This window comes from Panthera pardus, unplaced genomic scaffold (assembly GCF_024362965.1).
Source record: "Panthera pardus isolate Hobbes unplaced genomic scaffold, ASM2436296v1 HiC_scaffold_20, whole genome shotgun sequence".
NCBI classification, from domain to species: domain Eukaryota; kingdom Metazoa; phylum Chordata; class Mammalia; order Carnivora; family Felidae; genus Panthera; species Panthera pardus.
Genome location: NW_026526766.1, coordinates 80,211,357 through 80,235,414, shown reverse-complemented (window position 1 = coordinate 80,235,414; position 24,058 = coordinate 80,211,357). Strand labels below are relative to the sequence as shown.

The 24,058-nt window shown below is 51.6% G+C and overlaps 1 protein-coding gene across 5 annotated transcripts in view; it reads left to right on the top strand.

Moving 5' to 3' along the window:
• Nucleotides 1-24,058, top strand: part of GGTA1 (glycoprotein alpha-galactosyltransferase 1 (inactive)) — a 57,291-nt gene that overhangs the window by 8,485 nt on the left and 24,748 nt on the right. For 3 of the 5 annotated variants that reach the window (XM_019453973.2, XM_019453972.2, XM_019453968.2), the window contains exon 2: nt 20,711-20,827. The gene's annotated coding sequence lies outside the window, so the exon portion shown is untranslated. Of the gene's footprint in view, nt 1-20,710; nt 20,828-20,862; nt 21,027-24,058 lie in introns of those variants that run through there. The other 2 variants (XM_019453971.2, XM_019453969.2) reach the window with 2 other exon arrangements.

Here is a 24,058-nt window from a genome sequence, read left to right as displayed (position 1 = left end):
CGTAAAAAAAAAAAAAAAAAAAAAAAAACAACCGCACAGCCAGAGCCATGAAGAAGAGCAGGGTGGGTGTCACGGGGGCCTGAACCTGTCGGGGGAGGTAGTCAGCTAGGACTTCCTTGAGGAAGCACCCTGTACGTTGAGCCCTGTGGGAGTTAGGGGGTAAAGAGGGAAGAGGGTTTCAGGCAGAGGGAAGAAGCTGTGAGAACCAATCATCCTGATATCCCTCTGGCTGTTCCAGAGCCCAGACAGCCTTGGTGGCCAGAGGAGCACAGAGGAGGAAGCAAGCCCGGGACAACGGGCCAGGTGCCCAGAGGGATGACGTTGTTGGGGTTGGTAGCATCTGTGTGCAAAAGCACTGCTGCCCCCCCTCCCTTCTCAGGGAACCACGAGTCCTCAAGTGGCCGGCAGGCTGTCCCTGAGAACGACTTGCCTGGCATCTGTGGGGAAGGCAAAGAAACTGCTCAGAATCAGTGGCAGGGGTTCCTGGAAGGGGGGCATGGCTCCCTGAATGCAAGGACTGGTCTTCGTTTGCTCGGTTGACTAACTCTTTCGTGGTCTACACGGTGGTATTTTGCATAGCAAATTCTGTTTTCAGATGTTAGCCAGAGCTGTGCAAAGGAAGGGAAAATTAATGTTCTTATGTGCAAATTTAATTGAGAGCTTGGGAATTCGTTCCTTGGCGTGCAAGTGCTCAGTAAATGTTTGGGGCTGATGTATTGAGTAGCACATGGACCGTGTACTGGTCAGAGATCAGGGTTGCAAGCAACAGATGGAGATTCTAGCTCGCTGTGGCAGAAAAGGCACGCATTGGAAGGATTTCTTTTATTGCTCATAGTATCCCTGGGAAGGCTAGAAAACCAAGCTGGCAAGAATCAGTAGAAGTTGGGCCGTAGATAACACAGAGTCTTGTATGGCAATTAATTCTAATTTCTTAAAATGTTTATTCATTTCTGTGAGACAGAGAGACAGAGCACGAGCGAGGGAGGGGCAGAGAGAGATGGAGACACAGAATCCGAAGCAGGCTCCAGACTCGGAGCTGTCAGCACAGAGCCCGACGCGGGGCTCGAACTCACAGACCGCGAGATCATGACCTGAGCCAAAGTCGGACGCCCGACCGACTGAGCCACCCAGGCGCCCCGCATAGCAGCTAATTCTAGCTCTCGCTGCCCCTGAGGCCGCTGTAACATTTCATGGGCGTCCGAACCTTCGTGCCATTTCTTTAGGATGTAACACCACTAACTGGTCAGGCCTAGGTGACTCACGTGCATTCCAGGTGCATATGGACAAACAGGAAAGTGTCTGGCCTGTTCTGCTCCGGTGGCAGGAGGGGATTCCTGATGCTAAGCTGAGAAGCTGCAGAATTCGCCAAAGCCATGAGAGTTGGGGCTCCCTTAGGGCCATAGAATCCTGCAGGTCTAAGGAGGGCCACACAGCTGTAACTGCGGGCAGGAGAAGGCTTCTGGGGAACTCTCGGAAGGGCAGCCTGGCCTTGGTCAAGTTATTGAACCTCCGGACCTCAACGTTCCCAGGTGTAAGATGGGTTGGTGTGGATTTCAGAGACAAATGTGTCTCGTGACGTGATGCTATTAAATGGCAGCTACCCTTATGATTATTATCAGTGGAAGTCTAGTATCTTCACTCAGCTGTTATCAGAACAGTTATGTATTTAAAGGAAGGAAACCTAACATGAAAATCCAGAAGTAAGACACACACTTCTACAGATTCTCTGCAGGAGTTCCTTTAAATTTTTACCTTCTGGGGCAGCTGGGTGGCTCAGTCGGGTAAGCATCCAACCCTTGATTTTGGCTCAGGTCGGGGCCTTACGGCTTGTGAGATCGAGCCCCGTCTCGGGTTCTCCGCTGACAGAGCGGAGCCTGCTGGGGATTCACTCTCTCTCTCTCTCTCTCTCTGCCCCTTCCTTGCTCCCACTCGTGCTCTTCCTCTCAAAATAAATAAACACTTAAAAACAAACAAACAAACAAACAATCAATAAAAATTTTTACCTCCTCGGGACACTTACCACGGGACTTAATTGTATCAAAACCAAATAAACAAATGAACGAATGAATCACCATCTTAGAGACCCTTGATGAATATTGTTGACCAGAGCCGCGGTTTTGCAGAAGCAGACAGATCCGTTTACAGATCCCAGTCTTGCTTCCTCACCGTGGAAACCTTAAAAAGGGAAGAGAAAGTTCAGGCCATGTGACTGGAAGCTCCCCGCACCCCCCGCCCCCACAACCCCAGGGGAGTTGGGGCTACACCGCACACCCTCTGGCCGGAAGAACACAGACTCCCACGAACACAGAAGGCCCGGATTAGATCTAGACAGTGTGACTAGCTCCCGGAGAATTGAAAGCCCTGCTATGTGGTGTTTGCCAGTCTCTTAAGTGTAAATATTTACACCATGACCACGTTCAAGCCGCCACTTGAGGGAGCCTACTTTTCTATAGCATTTTCCGCTATGTCTCAACACAATTGGTGCACATAACCTCAGGAGCATACCATGTAATGAAACAATTAGGAAGCGATGGGTTTTGATGGATACTTTCGTTCTTAATAGGACTCATTTAATTATAAGCTTATACAATTGAATTTTTAATGACGGCTGTATTTAACGGCTCACTTGCCAAATTCCTAAAAATTGAACGGTTGGCCCTTGCAAGCCAACGTGAGCCAACTACAGCACACTACTGGCTTGGGAGGTCCCTGGGGACCCCAGAGAGAGGCTGGCGCAAGGAGGATCCCCAGACAGCAGCTCCCTCACCCCCGAGTCAGTCTCCAACACGTCGACATCTTTTATTTGCTTTATAACCCTTTCCACCGCCGAGTTTATATTATATTAATATATTAATTAATTTTGATACTATTACCAAACAATAATATTTAATGAGTAATGTATTAATATATTCTATGTAATATATGTTATATTTCCACTGAAACTATATATCCTTAATTATTTGTTAATTACAACTATTAATTTTATCTGCTTACCAACTGGAAGGTGAGCTCTGTGGGAATAGAGTACTTACCTCTTTGGTTCGCTGTCGAGTCCTGAGTGCATCGATGTAGCAGGCCTTCAGTAACCATGGGTCCGTTGAACAAATGGAAGTAAGTCAAGGAGCCTTCAAGGGTTCAAATCCTGCCTCTGCTATAAGAGTCATCTTTTCTTGAACCTTTTCCTTCATCTGTGAAAGAAAAGGATTTGGGCGGAGGCCCCTAAGGTTCCCTTCAGCTATAAAAAGGCTCGATCCCTGAGAAAGACATCCCTTCCGAACATGGCTGCCAAACAGAGGTTCGCAACTGAGCATCTTCAAGGGTAGGAGCTAGTGCCTGGGTTTTGAGGACCGTCGGTTTTATTCTTTTCCTCTGTGGACAGCTTTTTAAAACACTGAGTGCCAGTGACTCTCCTTGAGCAGCCATGACTGGTCCCTGCCCAGCCCTCTGGGCTCTGCTGAGAGCCAGTCGCTGCCTATTCAGTGGCAACAGATATTTCGAGACCCATTGCATTTGCCACTGGGTGAAATGCTCTCGGGTCAAGACGGGCAGTCTGCCTGGGTGAGTCGTTCTAGAAAGATAGGAGCCCAGAACTCCACCTTGGACACAGAGCCCACTGGAGCCAAGTTGGGCAGCTGCAGGAGACAGAGCAATGACCCTGTGTCTCCTGCACCATGCCTGATGCCTTGATGTGGAAGAACCATCCTTCTTTGTGACTAATCCTCCACGGATGATATTTTGTTAAAATACAGCCAATTGAACATACTCTCAACTTCTCTGCCTCCTCACAGAGGAAAAAACGGCATCCTTCTGCGGGCCACGCTTTGAGAGCCACAGCCCTGGGGGACGTAGGTCAAGGCTCCTTTTCGTTCCCACAGCGGCTGGCAGAAGCAGGTATTTTGTGTCCTGCCCGTGCTGGGGAGGACACTGAGGCTGGGCCGGGTTCTGGGATCTGCTTCCTCTGAGGGACGGGGCTGCCGCCGTGGTCCTCACGGCCGGCCTGGTCCGTGTATGGGCAGGGCGAGAAAGGGAAGTGATCCAGAAGCCAGGGTGATGATAAAAAAAACAGCTCACACTTACTGGCCACTTATTCACGTCAGATGCCGTCTAGGAGCTCTACAGGAGCCCTGCCTGTTCCTCATCGAGAAACCCCAGTTTTACAAATGAGGAAACTGAGGCACAGAAAGATTAAGAAATTTCCCAGGGCCACCCGGTGAAGGAGAGATTTGATTCTCAGATATGGGCAGGGGGCGATGGCCTTCATCATGGCACCACACCGCCTCCTGGAAGAAAAAACAGAGTGGGCAGGGACGTGGCACAGTCCCGAATTCAGTCCCCTTACTCGACAGATGGGGAAACCCAGGCCCAGAGAGGGGCATGAGCCAGAGCCTAGGTGTCCTGCCCTCCACCTTCTACTCCGTCCCGGGATTCAGTGCCTTCAGAGGAACGGTCACAGGGACGCCCTCAAGACTGTTAATCTGCTCATTCTGGGTTGCACGGCCCCTGCGAATGCACCAGGGTGGGGTTGATGTAGGGGGCCCAGGTAGACACCAGCAGTGCCCTCCGCCTACACTGTTGGAGAAATGTCTTTGGCACGGACTCTCAGCTTCGGTAGAAGGTTCAGAAACTCGTCGTTCCCCCAGTCACCCGCCCAGGCTTCAGAGAAACAAGCCGCTCATCAGCTCCTGGATGTCACGTTTCCTGTTTGTGTGCCCGGAATGAGGTACAGCTCTTGGTGAAAGGCAAGGGGAGGGGGGAGCCTTGTTACTGGAATTACCATTGTCAGTGATGAGAAGAGCCTAGAAGGCTGTACCTGAATGCTTCGTTCTGTAGCTAGGGACACTGAGGCCCGAGAGTGTAAGAACCTGTTCTACGAACTTGTCCAGAGAGCTGGAATCACAATGGTTGTAGGTTTGGGTTTGGTTTGTCCCTTGTTCGTTTGTCTGTTGAGGTGATAAAATCATAGAATGTGTGAGCTGGCAGAAATCTAAGAGGTGCCCCATCCACCTCCCTATGTTTTGCAGATGAGAGCCTGAGGAGGGGGTGGGGATGGGAGGGCACTTTCTGAAGAACAGAGCCCTGAGGAGAACTCGCTTTTTGAGTCAACATACAACAAATGCCATTGACTGCCGCCTCTCTGCCAGCTAATTAATCTCCGTCTCATGGAGAGATGTATGTCAATCAAAGAATCACACCTAGGTGTCCAAATAGGGGTCAGTGCCCCAACGGAAGGACGTAGGGTGCTACAAAGGAGCGTAAGAATAGAACGGGGAAGCCTTCCCTTGGGGGGTGACATTGTCATTGAAGCTTAAGGACCGGAAGGAGGGTGCATGGGTGTGAGGGGGCCGGGAAAGGTGTCTCAGGCGGAGGGGAGAGCCGGTGGCAATGTCTTGAGGCAGGAAGTGCCTTATTTTGTACATGAGAACGCCAAAGCCCAGAGATTGGAAGTGAACCTAGTGTAGTGCCTCAAAGAATTTTTCTTCCTGTCCCCTCCTCACCTTTTCTTTAAAAAAAAATTTTTTTTCTTTTAAGGAGAGAGGCAAGAGACTAACACCTAACTAAACAAAGGACTTTGTGGCAGAGCTGGAATTATCAGCCCCCCCTCTGCCATTTCACGCCAAGGGAGTTTGAGAAAACCCTGTATCTGGTTATTCCCCAACTGTGTGCCTTTGAAAAAGACAGACAGCCTCTTTGAGCTTCTGTTTCTTCATCCGTGAAATGGAGCCCGTCTTCCTTCTCTGAGGATTTCACCCAGACTCCCACGAAAGAGCTTTATGCTGGCCAATGTGGGAGCTAGAGCTGGGCTCCATGGGGCTGCTGGGCTCCCTTCGCCTGCCTTCCAGGGCCATCCTTGAACCCCAGGTCTGAAAGAGCCTCTCTTCTCCCTACTGTTTTACCGTGATTCTAAAACCTGCCACTTGGCATTAGCTACCTTTGGCACTACTCTTCAACATCCCACCGAGACACGCGTGAATCTTGAACAGTGAACTAGGGTGCAAAGGAAGAAGCTTGTGAGCACCTACCATGCACCCAACACCTCAGTGACACTTTACACAGGCGACATCGTTTAACCCCTACCATAGCCCTACAAGGTGGGTGCCTTTCTTCCCATTGGTTGGGTAAAGACACTGCCTGAGGTCACATGGCCAGTGAGGAAGCACTCTGTGGGCAGGCAGAGGGCCCAAGAGCCAGGAAAAGTGGACCCAGGCGGTCTAGGGCGGAGGGCACCCTGGCAGGTAGACACATTGGCTGCCTTTCCAACCATTAATATCCTTGGAATATTTGGTCAACATTTATGTGGGGGGGGGGGAGATGATGGAGGGGGTGGATTTGCAGTGAACACAAAGGGCCTCTTCTGGATTCTGAATCCTTTCTACCCAAGGACATCTTCCAGAAGCAGACAGGATAGAAATTCACTGACGAAGTCACTTCCCCAGCTGCAGTGCCTTACTGTCCTGGGGAAAACGTTGGCTGTCTCCCACTTTTCTGCAGCTTTCTTTCTCTCTTCAGTTTGCATTTGAGTATCTCCAAGCCAGACAGCTTCTTGGGAAGCTCATTAGAAGATTTATTTGGGTTCCGTTTTTATTTGAAACTTATTTAAATATAGATGAGGACAACTAGTCTTAAAAAGGGGAGGCAGTCTGCCTGTCATTTATTTTGACTGAGCAGCTTGGTGTATACTTGAGTTGGCATCCTTGAACTTGGCTCCTTGTATTAAGTACATAAAGTATTGCTCCCATTTACGTAAAGGACAACAAGGCATTTTTGGGAAGTGTCAGAGAACCACCAGAATTGTTTAATTAAGTAGCTGTGTGTCCGGTTTCGGGAGTAATTTATTCTCGTTGTAGAACATTTGAAAATGCAGAGAAGTGGAAAGAATAAAGTGATCAGTCTGCCACAACCTCGTCGCACACAATTCACCATTGTCACCATGCCAATCTAGTTCTGGCTGGTATTTTTTTTTTATTGTGGTGAAATATACATGACATAAAATTTACCATTATAACATTTTTTGAGTGTACCATTCAGTAGCATTAAATACACTTGCATTATTGTGCAACCATCCGTACTGTCCACCTCTGGAACATTTCCATCATCCAAAACAGACGCTCTGTCCCCCGGAAGCAATAAACTGCTCATTCCCTCCACACCCCAGGCCGTGGTATCCCCCACTCTACTTTCCACCTCCAGGAATTTGACTACACACCTCATCTAAGTAACATCATCCAGTGTTCGTCCTTTTGTGTCTGGCTTATTTCACTTGGCACGTTTTCAAGGTTTATCGCCGTTGAAGCGGGTGTCAGAATCTCGTTCCTTTTCAAGGCTAAATAATACTCCGTTGTATGTATACACCATATTTTGTTTATCCACGCATTCGTCAGTGGACTTCTGAGTTGTTTCTACCTTTTTGGCTATTGTGAATAATGCTGCCTAGACATTGGTGTACAAATCTCAATTTGAGGAGTCTCCGTCCTCAATTCTTTTGGGTATAGAGAATTCCATGTTTAATTTTTTGAGGAACCACCATACTTGTCCAGTAATTCTGATGTATTAGATCCAGAGCTGAGATCATAGCCTTTGTGCAGTTTGGTATCTGGCTTTCTCATTTAACGTTCCATTTTATTACCTATTCTTCAAAAACATTTTTTTAAGTTTGTGTAATATTCTATTGCATTGCTATCCACATTTCCCCCCTCCACTCATTGATTTCTGGACCACACCAGAAGATTTTAAATCGTGATGGTCAAATAAAGAGCCTGGTAAGCAGGCTCCATGCTGTGTCCACACCTGTTTGAGAAATATTCAACAAAGGTAGGTTAACTGCCTTTAAGGAATTTAAAAATTTCTCTTCGGGGATTCTTGGATGATCAGCCAATTCAGTGGTTTTAAAAGTTTTTTCTACTCCAGGTAGCCAGAGTGCCTGGGTGGCTCAGTTGGTTAAGTATCCGACTTTGGCTCAGGTCACGATCTCACGGTCTGTGGGTTCGATCCACACGTCAGGCTCTGTGCTGACAGCTCAGAGCCTGGAGCCTGCTTCAGATTCTGTGCCTCCCTCTCTCTCTTTTCCTACCCCGCTTGTGTTCTATCAAAAAATAAATAAGCATAAAAAAAAAATTTTTTTTAAAGTTCTTTGTAGCCACAGTGCCTGGGTGGCTCAGTTGGTTAAGCGTCCAACTTTGGCTTGGGTCATGATCTCGCAGTTCATGAGTTCGAGCCCCGCGTCGGGCTCTGTGCTGACAGTGCGGAGCCTGGAGCCTGCTTCGGATTTATCTCCCTCTCTCCCTACCCCTCCCCTGCTCACGCTCTGACTCTGTCTCTCAAAAATAATAAATTAAAAAAAAAAAAGTTCTTTGTAGCCAAGGAAACTTTACTACAAACAAAATGGTGCATAGAAGCACAGCATATAATAGCAAACAGATAAAAGGGAAGATGAACTAAAGAAGTGTGGATGGGGGCTCAGAGTTCTGCTCTCTCGGCACCCCATCTCCCCCTCTGTGGTGTCTGAGGCACTTTGGGAGATTCACGGGTTCTCCAGAACAAAATTTGAAAAACCACCAGGCTGACCCGGCGCCTTTATTTTAAAGAAGGGATGACATCTCGGGACTGGAAGGGACTTACCTGAGGTCAAGTTCATTCTTGTACTCATTCATTTTTTTTTTTTTTTTCTCAACATGTAGCACCTACTGCCTGCATGTTGGAATCACTCAAGAAGCTTGTAAAAATAAGGTTCCGGGGAGTCTTCTGGACTCCAAGGCAGTAGATGTAGGGAGACACCAGGACTGGATTCCTTGCTCCGCAGTCCACACTGGGCAATGTGGGGTGCTCACATTCCAGCCCCCTGCATTGTCGCTTGCTTGTCCTTCAACCCTGAATGCTGTTCCCCACCCACTCACCCTTTGAGGCCCAGTTCAAACGGAGCCCCTTCCTCTTTGAAGCCTGGCTGCCCAGCCCCATGCAGACGGCTTACTCCTTCCCCTATGGCCCTAGAACAGAACACATCACTTCCATCCTTACTCGCACTGACTTCTTTTTGTCGCAGGTAACAAATAGTTCATTGCTTCCAGCACCGGCTCCCCGACCAGTATGTAAGCTTGTATGGTCTCTGCATCCCCCACAGTTCTGGGCACACACTGGGTGCTTTGTGATTATTGACTGGAATTGGATCTGATACACACCCCGTATTTGGAGGATAAAAAAATCAGCTAGCAACTTATGGAAGGTCATGTAGCCCATCAGAGCAGTGTCTGGACTGGCACCATGTGTCCTGAGGCTCAGCACTCGGCACGGGCCAGCTGGCAAAGAGGACAGCTGTCTGGTCTGGGCAGGGAGCGTTGGCTCCGGCTGCCTTATCCCCGAGTCCGATAATAGCCCGGATTTTCTGAAATCTAGCAAGTTCTGCCTGGCTTGTGATTCAGTGTGCCTGTTTGGACGCCTGCAATTTACTTTATAAACCGTAAGCATATAGAGGATGGGATATCACGTTAGTGCTATTTAGACTGAGCCAGTGCCCAGATGCTAAGAAAACAAGTCTAACGGGGGAAGGCCAGCTAGTCAACCCTCAAGGAGGCATAGTCTGGGCCTAAGGTCAGCCAGCATTATATCCAGAGGCAGCTGCTACAAACCCTCCTATGATCCCCATTTGTGATCCACAGCTGATGCTTTTCTAATGAGCACACTGGACACTAAAAACTACGGTGTTTTTTTTGGGCGGGGGGAACAAGTGACTTGTTTATTACGATGAACGTTATCCAGGGGCTCATGCTGCTGACATCAGAGTATTTATGCTAGTTAGGTATTTATGATGTGCGGATGGGCTAAAGTATCGATTATTCTCTCCCTAACCTTGGGTGAAGATGTCGTAGGGTCCCTTACCCAGCCAGGAGCTCTGGGTTCTGCGGGATCGCTGGGGACAGAAGCCTGCCTCTGGAATCCTGGCAGCCACCTTTGCCATGGGCGCCTTTGGCATCCGGAGAAGTCCATAGACTCCTTCTGAGAATGTTTGAAAATATAAGAAATAAAATAAAATAAATGAGATTATAGAAGAAATGAGTCGAGTTGAACTCTAGTTATGAAAATATTAATAGTCGGGGTTGAATTTCAGCCCAGCCCAACGGAGATCTTTTCTCATCTGCAAGATGGGGATGATTTTGGCCCCTGTCTTCACAGAGGGCCGTGGGAATTGAGTGGTGGGTGTCCCGTGCTCAGAACACAGCTTGGCACGTTGTGTGCGTTCAGCACAAAGAGTAGTGTTTGTGGTTGCTACTACTGCTGTTATGAACTATTATATAAAATACAGATTCCTGCCCTTCAGGAGCTCACAGTCTGGATTGGGAGAGTAGGTCTGTGTGAACTAGTAATTAAAAGGAGACGTTAAGGTGTAGACGAAAAGCCCGATGAAGGGCTAAGAGGAGCCCAAAAGGGAGTGACGTGGCTTCTGGCTAAAAGAGTACCAGGTAGCGGCCAAGCTTTGGGGCCGGCCAGGCTTCGGTTGGTTCTGGCTCTGACCTTTAGCTGTCGGAGCTGGGCAAGCGGTACCGTCTCTCTGGGCCTCAGTTGTCCTTCTCTGTAAAATGTAACAGGAGAATCTACTGTACAGGATGTTGTGAGTTCCACCTCCTCTCCTCCAATGATGGATTGGTTAAGTCACATGTCCTTTACTGCATGGACCACATCCCCCTGCTCGTCTTTCTGGCCCACCCGCCCCGGCCGGTTCAATCCCTGACTGCAACGAATCAGGCAAGTTTCCATCTCTGCCACTGTCCCCGGGCTGGTGAATGGGACCGGGTGGCTGGCTCAGTGCCAACCCCAGCAGGCTTACAGTGCTGCTTGGCACCCTGTGCCCTTACCTCCCAGCCAGTGTCCCCTCCCAGTGTCCACGGCACCTGCTGCTAACCCGGAGGGCTCTCAGGCTACACCCCCACTTGCTCTTATCAAGTGATCAGCTTCTTCATAGGAAAGGAAGGCCTTAGAGAACAGCACTCTCAACTTCCTTCTCATTCTTTTCAAATGTAGCTGAATGCTCACCTGTCTTCGGGTCTTAAGGAGAAAATCTCCCCAGGACATTAGAGAAATGTTCTTGCCTCCATTTTACTTGCCTTTGTTCATGCATGGCCCTCACTGATGAGGACAGTGAAGGTTTCCCAGAGAAGAAGGTAGACCTAGAGAAGCTCCTGCTCTGTGTGAGATGGGCAGTGTATCAGTCAGGATGGAGCAGGTTATACTGCAGTAACAAACAGCCCCTAGATCCTAAGGCCCAAACCCATAAAGGTTGATTTCCTACTCTCATGGATATGAGCATCCTGGGCCAGCTGATGGCTGTGCCCTTCACTCACAGACCCAGCCTGATGGAACACCTTCTTTTTTTTTTTTTTTTTTTAAGTTTATTTATTTATTTTGAGGGAGAGAAAGAAAGCATGAGCAGGGGAGGGGGCAGAGAGAGAGGGAGAGAGAGAGTCCCTAGCAGGCCTTGCATTGTCAACGCAGAGCCTGCCATGGGGCTCGATCCTATGAACCCTGGGACTGTGACCTGAGTCCACATCAGGAGTCAATGCTTAACCAACTGAGCCACCCAGACGCCCCTGATGGAACACCTTCTTGTATGTACTCCGGAGCACAGAGAAAAAAGAGCCCTAGGAGGTCTTGGCAATTGAATAGCCCACTCTTATTATACTGGTCAGACTAGTCACTAGTCCCTGACCCCAAGGGCCCCAGGAAATGAAATCCTATGGTGAAGGGGGAAAGCTGGACATATTTGGTGGAACAGCATTAATGACTACCTCAGTGGGATATTCCCTTCTGTGCCTGAGGTTAGCAGCCTGGGTCATGCAGACAGAGCCTTGTGAGTGCAAGGAAACCACACCCAGAGCAAAAACCCCAAAGCCACTTCTCAGCCGGCTGCAAAACTGACAACATCTCGCGGGGAACAAAAGCAGAAGCTCAGAGAAGAAGCTGTGGCCACAAAGAGGGCAGGTGATGCTTCCCTGAGGGCTCTGGGCCTTAAATTCGTGGGGAAGGCAAAGGCAACAGGGTCGGATTGGGGAATTGATGCCACATTTGTCGTAACAGACCCATGCGATGCTTCTTAAGTGGAGCTCGTAGTCAGGTGGTTTTGCTCCATTTCTGAGCTCTTTTTACGTTTATGCTTCGGTGAGGATGTTTTTTCTAAATCGGATGCCTCGCTAGCTTCAGGCCATCCGGTGCTCACCTCTTCCCAGCACCGTCTCTGTGCTCACATCAGCAAGCCCACCATGGCCTCCCCGAATCGTTCAAGAACAGTGGAGCCGGGGAAAGGGAAGGACAGTGATGTGGCCATTCCTGGCAGAGTCTTCTGGGGTTTTCTTGGCCACAGATAAGGAAACTTGGGAAGAAGACGGTTGAGTGCAGCCTCCAGCCCCTCCCTCAGCCCTTCGATTTCCTGTGCTGTGGTTACAAGGCATCTCATCCTGGAGAGATGCCAGACACCTGGGTACCAGCTTTGGTCGCCTTACTTCATTGCCAGGTGGCCCTGGATCAGTCATTTATCACCCTTGGAGCCTCAGTTTTCTCGTCTAGAAAATAAAGCAGCTCGGGGTGGCTGGGTGGCTCAGCCGGTTAAGCATCGGACTTCAGCTCAGGTCATGATCTCACGATTTGTGGGTCCGAGCCCCACGTCGGGCTCTGTGCTGACGGATCCGAGCCTGGAGCCTGCTGGGGATTCTGTGTCTCCCTCTCTCTCTGCCTGTCCCCGGCTTGCACTCTGTCTCCCTCTGTCTCTCAAAAATAAATACATGTTAAAAAGAAAAGAGAAAAATGAAGCAGCCCAGAAGACTTGGGGGGCATGCTTGAGAGTAGAGTGACCCTGGTCAGTAAGGATGTTCCTGCAGCCACATGGGAAAGGTGGCCCGTGAGATTGTTTTTTCTGATTCCGCTGGAAATCCACGCAGCTCAGAGTAAGGGAGTGACTGAATGTTGGGGGGCTCCTGTGTCTTTTCTGTCTCAGGACATTCCCCTCAGTTGCAGAATGCCTTTCGTGGCATGACGCTTGGTTTCTGGGCTCAGCCTTGCACTGGCGATCCATGACAGAGAGGCCATATTGGCTAATCCTTGTAGACCTAGTGGGCCGAACAGTGCCTGGCACGCGGTAGGTGCCAATATTGGCACGAAATAAATGCTTATTTAATGAACGAATAAGCAAGCGGATACACAATTCCCTTCCACTTTGACTGAATCAGTGACTTTCAGACTTCCTACGGGGAGGAAGGAGGTTGGAGACGGCCTTGGCTCCACCCAAAACCAGCTTCCAGGACAGTCACCTTGGCCAAGTCACCTGCCTCCTCCTCTGCCGGTGGAAAGAGCAACGCTTACCCTGCTTCGTGGGCTGGGGAGGCTCCAGCAGGTGGGAAGATTTGAAAATGCCCCACGCAAAGGAAGGGCTGGTGGTTTTTAGGACACGGGAACATGGTACACTCTTTGGGGACACAGAGCAGGTGATGCCAGAGCCTGTGAGGGGGAAGTTTCTGGAATAATCATTATTAGGAGTGGAGTAGCTGCCATTTACTGGGCACCTATTCCAACGTCAGGCCCTATGCCTGGCGCTTTATGCGCGCCATCCCGTTCACCGTGGTTGAAGAGAAAGGCAATGTTACTCTCATTTTACAGAGGAGAGAGACCAAGTCTCAGAAGGCTCGTATGATTTGCACAAGGTCACCCATTTAGTCAATGCCGGGCCTGTCTCTCTCAAATGCAGGCTTTCACCTCTGTGCCACGCTGCCTCCTACCACTATGACGAGGCTGAGACAGACCTTGTGTCTTAGACATCAGTGATGATAACACGAGCTCCCTCTTCCTAAGTACCTGCAAGGAACCAGGAGCTTTACACACATCGTTGCTCATCCTTTCAACAACCCAAGGAGCAAGGAATCGTCCCTGTTTTACAGATGAGGAAGCTGAGGCTCATAGAGTGTAAGTGATTTATCCAGGGCCAAAATAGCAAAAAAAAAGTCAACAGGGCTGGGATTTGAGTCCAGACCTGTCTCATTCCAAGAACAGGAGAAGAAAAAGCCACCTCAACTAAAAGTTGTTTTGTTTCATTTTTTAGCTTATGGCTAGAGTTCCTGGAACCGCACCTTTTGAGATTCATTCTTGGAAGTTTCAAGCCAATTTATTACAAGAGACCTAAGAAAACCTAATGTTGGGGCGGGGGCGGGGGGTGGAATAAGGCAAAACAACCTCAGGATTTTCCAGTAAATTCTTAGCCTCTGAATACCTCCTGGCCTGCACAGAGGAAGGAGGGAGCAGTCGAGGTGATCCCAGCCAAGGCACCGAGCAGGACAGGTTGAGGGCAGGGGTGGAGCAGAGGGGCACCTGGAAGGACTCGGCTTGTACCACCTCTGAGCAGCTGCAGGAAAGACTCTGGGCGCCGGAGAGGGGCATCCTAAGAGACCAGCAGGTGGTAAACACAAGCCCCGGATCCTAGCTGGAAAGGATCTTGAAGAGGACGTCATTGAACTCTCTTTATTCTATTGAACACGCGTTACATCATAGTGACCCTATGATTTATCCTCCAGACTGGCACACTTTTGAAAGTGCGAGGGGACACTAAAACATCGACCTGTTAACTGCTCCCCGACGGATATAAACCAGAACCATCCTAGGGAAAGCAGTGTGAATGGTCACCCTGATTTTGCAGGGCCTTTCTTGCCCACACCAGGCAAAGGCAAAGGCTGCAGAAAGGCAAAGCACAGGTAGTGGAAATAGGAGGACGGTAAAAACAGAATAAAGCAACAGGAGAGGGACCCTGGTGTGGTCAGGAGCCCTGACTTCGGCCGGTGGACGTGTGTGAGGGCCAGCCTGGGTAGTCTGATGGCAGTAGCTGACGCCTACAGATGGCATCTGGGCATTTGTGGACACACATGTCCCTCTCAGCAGACTCGGACTTGAAAAGTGGAGGCAGTGGGTCTCATTCATTCTGTGCGGCGTGTGTCCCCATCCCAACGCGGTGCCTGGTACCAAAGAAGTGCCCCCAAATGTCTATTGATGGAATAAATGCTGGTGGCATGGCCAGGGGAGAGGGGGTGTGCGGAGGAAAGGGTCGGCAGCCCTGTCTCTGAGGACCCGTCAGGCTCAGCGGGGAAGACGGGGCTGCACGGACAGGCAGAGCTTATTGGCTGCGTGATCTTGTCCGGGTTCCTCAACCTCGGAGCCTCGGCTCCCTGGCCGAGATGGAGAGGATCGTCGCTGACCACAGAAAGGGTCCAGTGAAATGGTGTATGTAAATGAATGGTGGCCTTTATTGCTGTGATAACGTTCTGGGAAGCAGGGATCAGTTCCACACTGAAAAGATGTGCCTTCGAATCAGGGAAGCGTAGAGATGGGGCAGAGTTCCCGCCACTAGAAGCCTCCAAGCAGAGGCTGCCTGGCGTGGATGCCATAAATGGGTGGCCACCTTTCGGAGGTAGGCTGGGCTAGCTGGACACAGCAGGGCTGGGACTCAAGCCGGCCCCCTGAGAGACAGGCTCTGCCCTGGGAGCGAGAACAGGACCCAGGCAGAGACAGGCCTGCAAACATTCCCTTCTCTGCCTGTGAAATGCTTCCTTGCTGGTTCCAGGGCCTCCCGTGGTGGCCGAGGGAGGAGAAGGCCGAGTGGAACTTGCCTCTCAGCGGTTCTGATGCTCTGATCGCAGCCAGATAAAGCCTTGGATTAGGCACACCTGTTGGCTCTGGCCTCCTACCCAGAGGGCCCCTCCTCCACCCACAGGCTGGGGCCTCCCCTTCTGTGTCCCCTTCTGTCTGAAAGCACCAGCCACCCCTGTGCAGAGGCCTGCAGCCAGGGTCCGTGGCAGGCCTTGAGGGGTGCCGAGACCCCCCAGAGCTGGGGTGCAATGCAGAGTAAGAGACACTAGCCCAAGCTTTTCATCTGCCAGGAGGCGGAGGGCGGGGGGAGGCGGGAGCTGGCGTGGGAAACAACCGTGTACACTCCAGGAGAGCTGCCTGGAGTCGGAGGCGGAGCCGGGAACGGAACCTCCCTGCCTGGCACTCCCTGGAAGCCTTGGAGAGCAGCAGCTTTGCCCACGCACATGTTTGTGGCCATCTCCTCCCTAGGTGGGGGGGGGGGGGGCTCAGAGGCGGTCAGATGGGAGCGTGGCGCCGAGCTGAGAATCCAGACGGGCTCCCCAGACTCAGCTCGCAGCCCTCACGCTGCTCTCTTGACTGTACTTGGTCTTGTCTGGCTTTCGTGATTCCTTTTTTTTTTTTTTTTTAAGTTTATTTATTTACTTAGAGAGAGAGGGAGGGAGAGGGGCAGAGAGAAAGAGGGAGAGAGAGAATCCCAAGCAGACTCTGCACCGTCAGTGCTGAGCCTGACGCGGGGCTCAAAGTCACGAACTCATGAGATCATGACCTGAGCTGAAATCAAGAGTCAGACGCTCAACCGACTGAGCCACCCAGGCGCCCCCATGATTCCTTTTGTTCCTGGCTCCACCCCCTACCTCCTTGCGGTGCCCCCCCCCACCCTGGCTTCAGGGCAGTGCCTGTTAGGGACGCCCCCTTTGTCCTCTGTGCTTCCCCTGCCTCAGCACCCAGCGGACCTGCCCGCTCTTGCCTGCGTACTGACAACTCCCAAATCAGACTCCTCCCAGCCTCGCCGCTGAGCTGGTTCCAGCGGGTTCTTCGAACCCAATGCGTCTAGAACGGGGTTCACCAGTTCCCCCCACTCCCAACCTTACACACCATTCTTTAGTAGGAACATCGTTTCACTCCGCCATTTACCCAGAACTTGCAGAGCTTTGCAACGTCAGCCAGCACCCGGAACACCAGATTCCTCGTGCAGACACTCATCCTGGGCCCGCACTGCCCACCGCAGGGTCCACGCCTGGAGGGGCATGAACGACACCCACGTCTGCCTCGCTCTCTTCACCCTACTGCTCACTGCGATTATTGCTCTCATCACTGCCTTCCATTTTTGGAATAGTTAACATTTATTGAACACACAGGTGCCCAGCGCGTGGACCAGGCATGCGTCGTAGCCTACAGGGCCGCGTTGAACATGGGCTGATGTCATAGGCACTTTCACTTTGGGCCAAAACATACGGAAGTATCTGCGCATGGACTTGACATTCTGGGAGGAGAAGAACGATATTTAAAAGATAAATAAGGAACCTATGAGAAGAAGGTCATTTTAAATCTGGGAGTTGCTCACCGACAAGGCTGACACTTAAGAGAAGTTGAGGGAGAATTTACTTCATGTAATCCAAGCCCTCAAGGTGCCCTTTCCTTCATTTATCTCAGACAGCTGGTGCTTTCTTATCTTCCAGCAACTTCCACTGTCTAGGTCTCCGATCTCACCAGGACATGGGCCAGCAGCCTCCCCGTGGGTCTCCCTGGCTGGAGATTTTCCTTCTCCCACCCACCCTCGCCCTGCAGCCCAAGTAACTCTGCAGAGCAAATCAGTAACTCTCTTGCCTAATGTCATTCAAGGGTTCCCCAGAACCCTCAGATTCCTCGGTGTGGTGAGGCTCCGACTCCTGGTGATAAGACTCTGTGTGGCCGTCCAGCTCCTTTCTCCCCACCCACCCACTCCGTCCTCCACCCTTAGCCACTCCGGATTGGAGCTTGTCAGTTTCCCAACTGCCCGTGTCCCCCAAACTTATCCCCAGCCCACGCATCCTGTCTCCTTTGCTTTTGCACAAACGGAAGCACCTCTGCCTGTCCTAGGGGCACCCCTCGATCCTCCCACAGGGATGCTCTTCCACACTTGTCCTGCCCCCTTTCTGAATCTTCAAACCCTCTCTCTCCTCAGCTCTGTCCCAGGAAGGTTTTCCATCCTCAGCCGGCCCCACCAGCTGGCACCCTCTCTCCATCCCTTCCCGGGCAGGCTGCTGGAGAGAGGTCCTTACACTTACTGTTTCATTCCCTCGCCTGTGGTTCATTTCATGGTGCCTGGCTACAGATATAGAAATGGAGGCACAGAGAAGTTAAGCCAGTCGCCCAGGATTGCACAGCATAGGGGGCGGAGCTAGGACTCAAAGCCAGGACTCAAAGCCACCACTCTCTACAGCCCCTCACCCACCCCACGAGGTGAGGGAGGATGATTATCCTTGACACGGAGGGAGAAACCAGCCAATTGGCTCTGTCGCTTACAAGCAAGAATGTCTTTTGTGACAAATTTGGGATGAATCAAACGCTGACAACCCGCAGCCTTTTTGTTCTTTGTCAAGAATACCTCATCCTCAAGGTCAGGATCTTGACCTTCATTGTTTTTCCCAACCGGAAGTGGTCTTGGATGCAAAGCCAGGGATTCCCACACCTGGGCTTACAGCCACCTTGGCCACAACTCTGAGGCCCTGCCATCCTGCCTTGAGGTGTGGCCAGTGGACAGGTACTGAATGCTGGCCGCTAACTGATAGATTCATGGGCTGCCGGGACTGGAAGGAGCCCTAGCGACCATCGGATGATGAGATTAGCCAGCCCAGCCGGCCCGGTGGTGAGCCCTTACCCATGCAGCCCCATGCAGCCTCTGACCTCCTCTGATTAGCGCGTCCGAGGCTCATTTGCTAGGTTCTCTGCCTCTCGATTAAGGAATGACCGCAAGTGTGTGCCCCTTTGTTTTGAGGGTCTGAGCATGACTGTGTCAGGGAAGGAGGAAAACCATGTTGGATCTTTAGAAGTTAAACGTTCTGCCTTCTAGGTTTGCACACTGTGTCGAGCTGTGGTTAACCAGGCTGGAGACTCTAACTCCACCAGCCTGCTGAGTGTTCCCCCCTGGAGGCAGCTTAGGGGAGAAAGCACAGCTCCTCGGACTCGCCCGCTGTGGACCTTGAGCAAATCACTGAGACTCCCAGAGCCTCCTTCTGCTCCCCGACCGCTTTGTGGGTGACCCCGAGGATCACCGAGAGAGGCTGATTTTGCAAATCGTGAAGTGGGAGCCCCTTCTGACCTGTGGGAGGTGTTTGCTTGTGAAAAGGACCGGCTTATCTTAGCGTCTAGGCTCTGCTATCTTTCCCTTTCGCACTGACAATCGCCCCAGATTTCTAGATCGTGTAATGCAGCAAATCCTCCCTGGACCCGTAGGGAGGTGCTCGGTGATGCTTGGTATTTGTGGCGGGGAACCCAAAAGAAGGAAAAAGTAGGGCCTGTGGCCCTCAAGCCAGGGTCAGGGGAAGACAGAATAAGGCAGATAAGGCAGTTTTCAGCAGAAAGTTTTCTGTTGGTTTCTGTTCTTAGCATTCACACAGAAAAGGCACATTTGTGATGAATTTTCACCAAGTGGACACCCCTGTGTATCCACTACCCGACTTAAGCAGCAGCATGGCCGGCCCCACAGGAGCTTCTCTGGGCCCCTTCCGAATCTCAGCATCACAGACGGATTTGCCTGTTCTCGAGCTTTACATAAATGGACTCATCCAAGACTTCTTTCTCTGCACGTGACGGGTGTGAGATCCATCCCGTGGCTGCTAACAGCTACAGCTGGCTCATTCTTATTGCTGTGCCTGGAATCCCGCTCTAGGACCTTACCGATCTGCTCTGATGATCGTCTTTGGGGTTGTTTCCAGTTTTTGCTCTGCCGTGAACGTTCCGGTCTGGGTCTCTTGGTGGGCTTATGCGCATTTGCCGTGGTGTCCAGACCGACAGTGCAGTGATGGGTTGCCAGGTGCACTTTTGTTCAGCTTTACTAGATTTAAGCATGTTGTTGGAACTTCAGGTGCTGAACGCTGTGGTCAAACAACTCAGGCCCCCGGAGGAGGGGCTGTGAGATTTTGTTAAGAACAGCAAGCTGCAAGTGGCTAGATGAGGCATCGCTTGGTGGGGCTCCTGGACTTTGGCCCCCTCTCCTAAGTCTGGGGTTGCCAGACTATCCTCGCGGGAGGTGAGGGGTGTGGGGCCCCTCGGGAGGGCTGGGGTTGGGGCGGGGGGCTCTTTGCGCTTCCTTTCCCCGCTTAGGCCAAGGCAGTTTGTACGCTCCATCTTGCACGGTGGGGTTCTGAGAATGACTTCCTGTGGGTTTTTTTCTTTTTCTTTTTTTTTTTTTAATAAAAGTTTTAGCTGTTTTGACGTTTGAGAAATCCACTGTTCTAAGGTCCTTTCCAGCCGGAAAATTCTATTTTAGGAGCAGGAGGTGGGTGTGGGAAGGGTTAAGCATTATTCAGCCAAAGCGCAGGGTTGGGCCTCCGTGACCTTTTAAAGTTCTTATAGCTCGGTTTTCGATGCGGGAGATCTCATAACATTCTATAAAAATAGTGTTCAAACAAAACAACTTCCGAGGTTCAAAAGATGTGGAGGAGAGGCTCAACCTTGAGGAACATTCAGGTGGCATTTCGACTAGAGTCTTGAGGACTCTCTCCTTCACCCACCCCACCCCTGCATTTTTTTTTTTTTTTTTTTAGACCTCTCATTGGCTGTTCCTTATAGTAGTTACTTGGGGTTGTTTGGATTCAGAACAGTTCCCATTTCTGCCAAGGAGTGGGTGACGTGGGCGGCCTGTGTGTCCCTCTGAAGGGTGGTGGCCTTGCCTCCTCCAACGCCAGGCCTAGTTTGGGCCTGTAGTTTCGCTCGGGGAGGGAGGCCGGGCCGTTCGTGGGCCCAGAGAGAGACGTCTCTGCCTTGGCATGTACCTCGGAGTCAACAGGCCTGATAAACAGCCCACTTCCCGGGGCCAGCGAGGAACAAAGCCCCTGGCTGCTGCGGGATCTGTCTCCCCCCACCCCCTTCCTGAAACAGCTGTTTATTCTTTTGACAGGAGTTGGAACACAGCACCTTCCCCTTCCTCCCGGCCCTGCCTCCTTCTGCAGAGCGAAGCTCAATAGAACTTTGTTGTTCTGCCTTTTACTCTGCGGGGAGAGAAGCAGACGATGAGGTATGTCGAGATGCTGGAATGATTTACTTCTGCCTTGTCGGGGTCCATGGGGGAGTTGCGAGCAGGGTCTGGCAGGGAGGAACCTCGCTCTCCCCTGCCCCTCTTGCTGGTGCCCTCAGTAGTTCTGGAAGAAGATAAAGCCCTTCTCTCCCCCGTCTAGAAGCAGGAGCTGGTGGGATGCTGGCTCAGAGGTTTCACTGTAAGTTCTGCTTTATTTTGCTCCCCCCCGCCCCGGCAGGACCTCACGGGGCTGTGGCTGGCTGGTGTGGCCACGGCCTGGGGTTTTCTCTACAGGATTCAGAGTGACAATGCGGAGGCAGGAGGGCTCTGGGCTGATGTTGAGGCAGAGCCCCCTCAGGGCAGTGCAGACACTTCGTTTACCTTATTTCTCTTGGAAAAAAACCCTTGCACAGTAACTCCGGAGCCAGGCAGTAAGGAAAAGCTGGCTGGATACAAGCTTCAGATTTCCTGGAGGGGATTCAAGAAAAGGCACCACAAGATGGACTTCAGAGAACAGGTTGTTCCGTTTGTGATGGCTGGAGCGACAATTAGCTGTGTATTTAGTCTGAGACCTGACTCTTTGTTTCCTCCGTCTGTGTTTACTCTGACCCTCATAATGGAAAACATCGCTGGAAGCAGCTTTCTACATATATATTTTTTTTTCCCACAAATTGCACCATGTTTCTTCCAATGGGGAGCTCTTCCCTGTGATGCCCACCATTTTAGCAGGGGGTGCAGAGAAAGTGGCACTCCCCTCCAGAACCCCCCAGCACCACCCCCTTCCAAGAGCTGGGCCTGCGAGGCCAAGGGTCTGCTTTTCAAAGTCAGCACCGCCCCTCCCCCCAGTTCTTCTGGGTGAACGCAGTAACCTCAGTCTGTGTTAAACCTCAGTCTCCGCCACCAAAAGCCACGACTCTGGACTCTGGCCTTGATGAGGGATGAACAAGGGGGGGCAGGGGGGCGAGGAAGGCCCCAGCCAACACACAGCAGGCGCCTGCCGAGGCTCAAGCTGGTCCGGGGAAGCTAGTCCCTCAGCGAGTCTAGCCTGTGAGTGGCCAGCTTGGGGTCAGTTGTGACCCAAGCGACTCTCACGTGATAATCAAGAAAGGCAAAATGAGAGGATGTGCCAGAGAGGCCCAGGTGGTTAGTCCACGGGTGAGCCTTCATGCTTATTGAGAAAAGAGTGTTCACAAGGGTGGGCACTGAAGCCCAGCTCCCGGGACTGGAATCCCATCTCCACCGAGTTATGCTGTGTGACATTGGGCACGTTACTTAACCTTTCTGAGCCTCTATTTCCCTATCTTTTTTTAAAATTTGTTTTTAATGTTTCTTTATTTTCGAGAGAGACAGACAGAGTGTGAGCAGGGGAGGGGCACAGAGAGAGGGAGACACAGAATCCGAAGCAGGCTCCAGGCTCCGAGCTGTCAGCAACAGAGCCTGACATGGGGCTTGAACCCACGGACCGCGAGATCATGACCTGAGCTGAAGTCGGACATGTAACCGACTGAGCCACCCAGGCGCCCCTCTGTTTTCCTATCTTTAAAACGGGGATGACACTAGAGTAACTTCACAGGGTAACCGTGGGGCTTAGCGGAGAGACTACTGGGAAAACATTTGGCCCGGGGCCTGGCCTAGTTCCTCTGGGGAGCGTCCAAGGGCCTGAAGTTTATTCCATTTTCAGAGCCGTCTTCAAGAAACAGAAGGCAGAGTTGCACCCACAGTATTAGGCATGGAAGTGAATACTAGGATATGAGAAGAGATACCACAGCAAATAACAAAAACTGACAAATACTTCAAACAGGAAAAGACCCAGGAAAACGACATCATAATAAAATGACATGAAAACACTATAAAAATCATTAGTAGTGCTTAGCTGTCTAATGCACCTGTCATAGTTTGGCTGCATAGTCTTGGATGGCCTCTTTGTGTTAGGATGATTCTGCAGTATCATTTTCAATAGAGACCAAAGGGGGACGAATCCGTCTGGCCTCTGGCCTGGTGAATCGACCTTCCTTCTTATCACTGAGACTTTAGAAATGTCTCTTCTAGCTTCACAACTTAGTGTTGGTGGTGCCGCATCTGTAAATCTTTCGGCTGTTTCTCACCCATAGAACCCAGCTCTTTGATCCTAGATGGGGCAGGGGTAGGGCGCGAGGTGGCCCCTCAGCTGGGCACAGAGCGGCATGGGGTTCGAGCCCTTCCTCTTGGGACCCAAGGGGGGCGCTCCTGGGTGCCCAACAGGGCGCCTCTGGGGCAGGTTGTTACTGGGACCCAGGTGGGCGGGCAGGTAGTGGGTTCAGTCCCCCGGCCCCACCCGCAGCCCCAGGACAGGCCCCAAGGCTGGAATGATCCCCTCAGACAGCGGCAGCACTCTTTGCCTCTAGGAGGCCTTCCTGACCCACCCCCCACCCGCAACAGAAGGTCAGGCCCAGGCTCGCAAGGGGGCAGGACGCCCAGGCTTCATCAGCTTCTGAGTAAGTCAGCCTCGGTGCTCAACGCATGCGGGTTGGTGCTCCCGCCATGCTGTCATCGAGTCAAGGAATCCACACGGGCCACGGCACCAGGAGCTCCCGGTGGGTCTCAGTGAACCGCCTTCGTAAACCGAGGCTTCCAGCTCTCTGCTTGATTTCTCTTGCACGTCCCGGGTCCATCGACGGAAAGCCCGTCGTGGGAAGTTAAGTCCACAGAACTGGTTTCACAGATGGGGAGATGGAGGCCAGAGAAACTCGTGATCCTGGGTTACAAAGCCGGCTTTGTGGAGGGGCTGGGGCTGACCCGTAGGTCCTACACCTACGAACCTCCCCTTCCTCGCCTGCCCGCCTGCCTCGAGCACCAGGCAGGGGGGGCAGACGCGAGGAACAGCTGGGTCCCAGGCTGCAGGCAGTGGGGAGGGAGCGCTGAGGACAGTCACAGTTCGCGGTGGGGGGTGAGCTCACCCTTGACTCTTCTGGGGGACCCAGACTCCCTCAGGTACAGCACGGCTCTGCTCTAGAGCCACGCATTTTAGAAACTCTCCCATTAGAAAGCATCAGCGTCCTGACGGCTGCCAGGTGTGGAGCATTTGCTGACCACCAGGCACCACGTGCTTCGTATACACGATCTCCTTCAGTCCTTTCTAGAACCCCGGAGGAGGGTGTTTCAAGCTCCATTTTGTATATGTAATTAGGGGCTCAGACTACTCACCCAAGGCAGACATCCAGGACCGCTGACTCCAGAGTCTCAGTGCTGGTC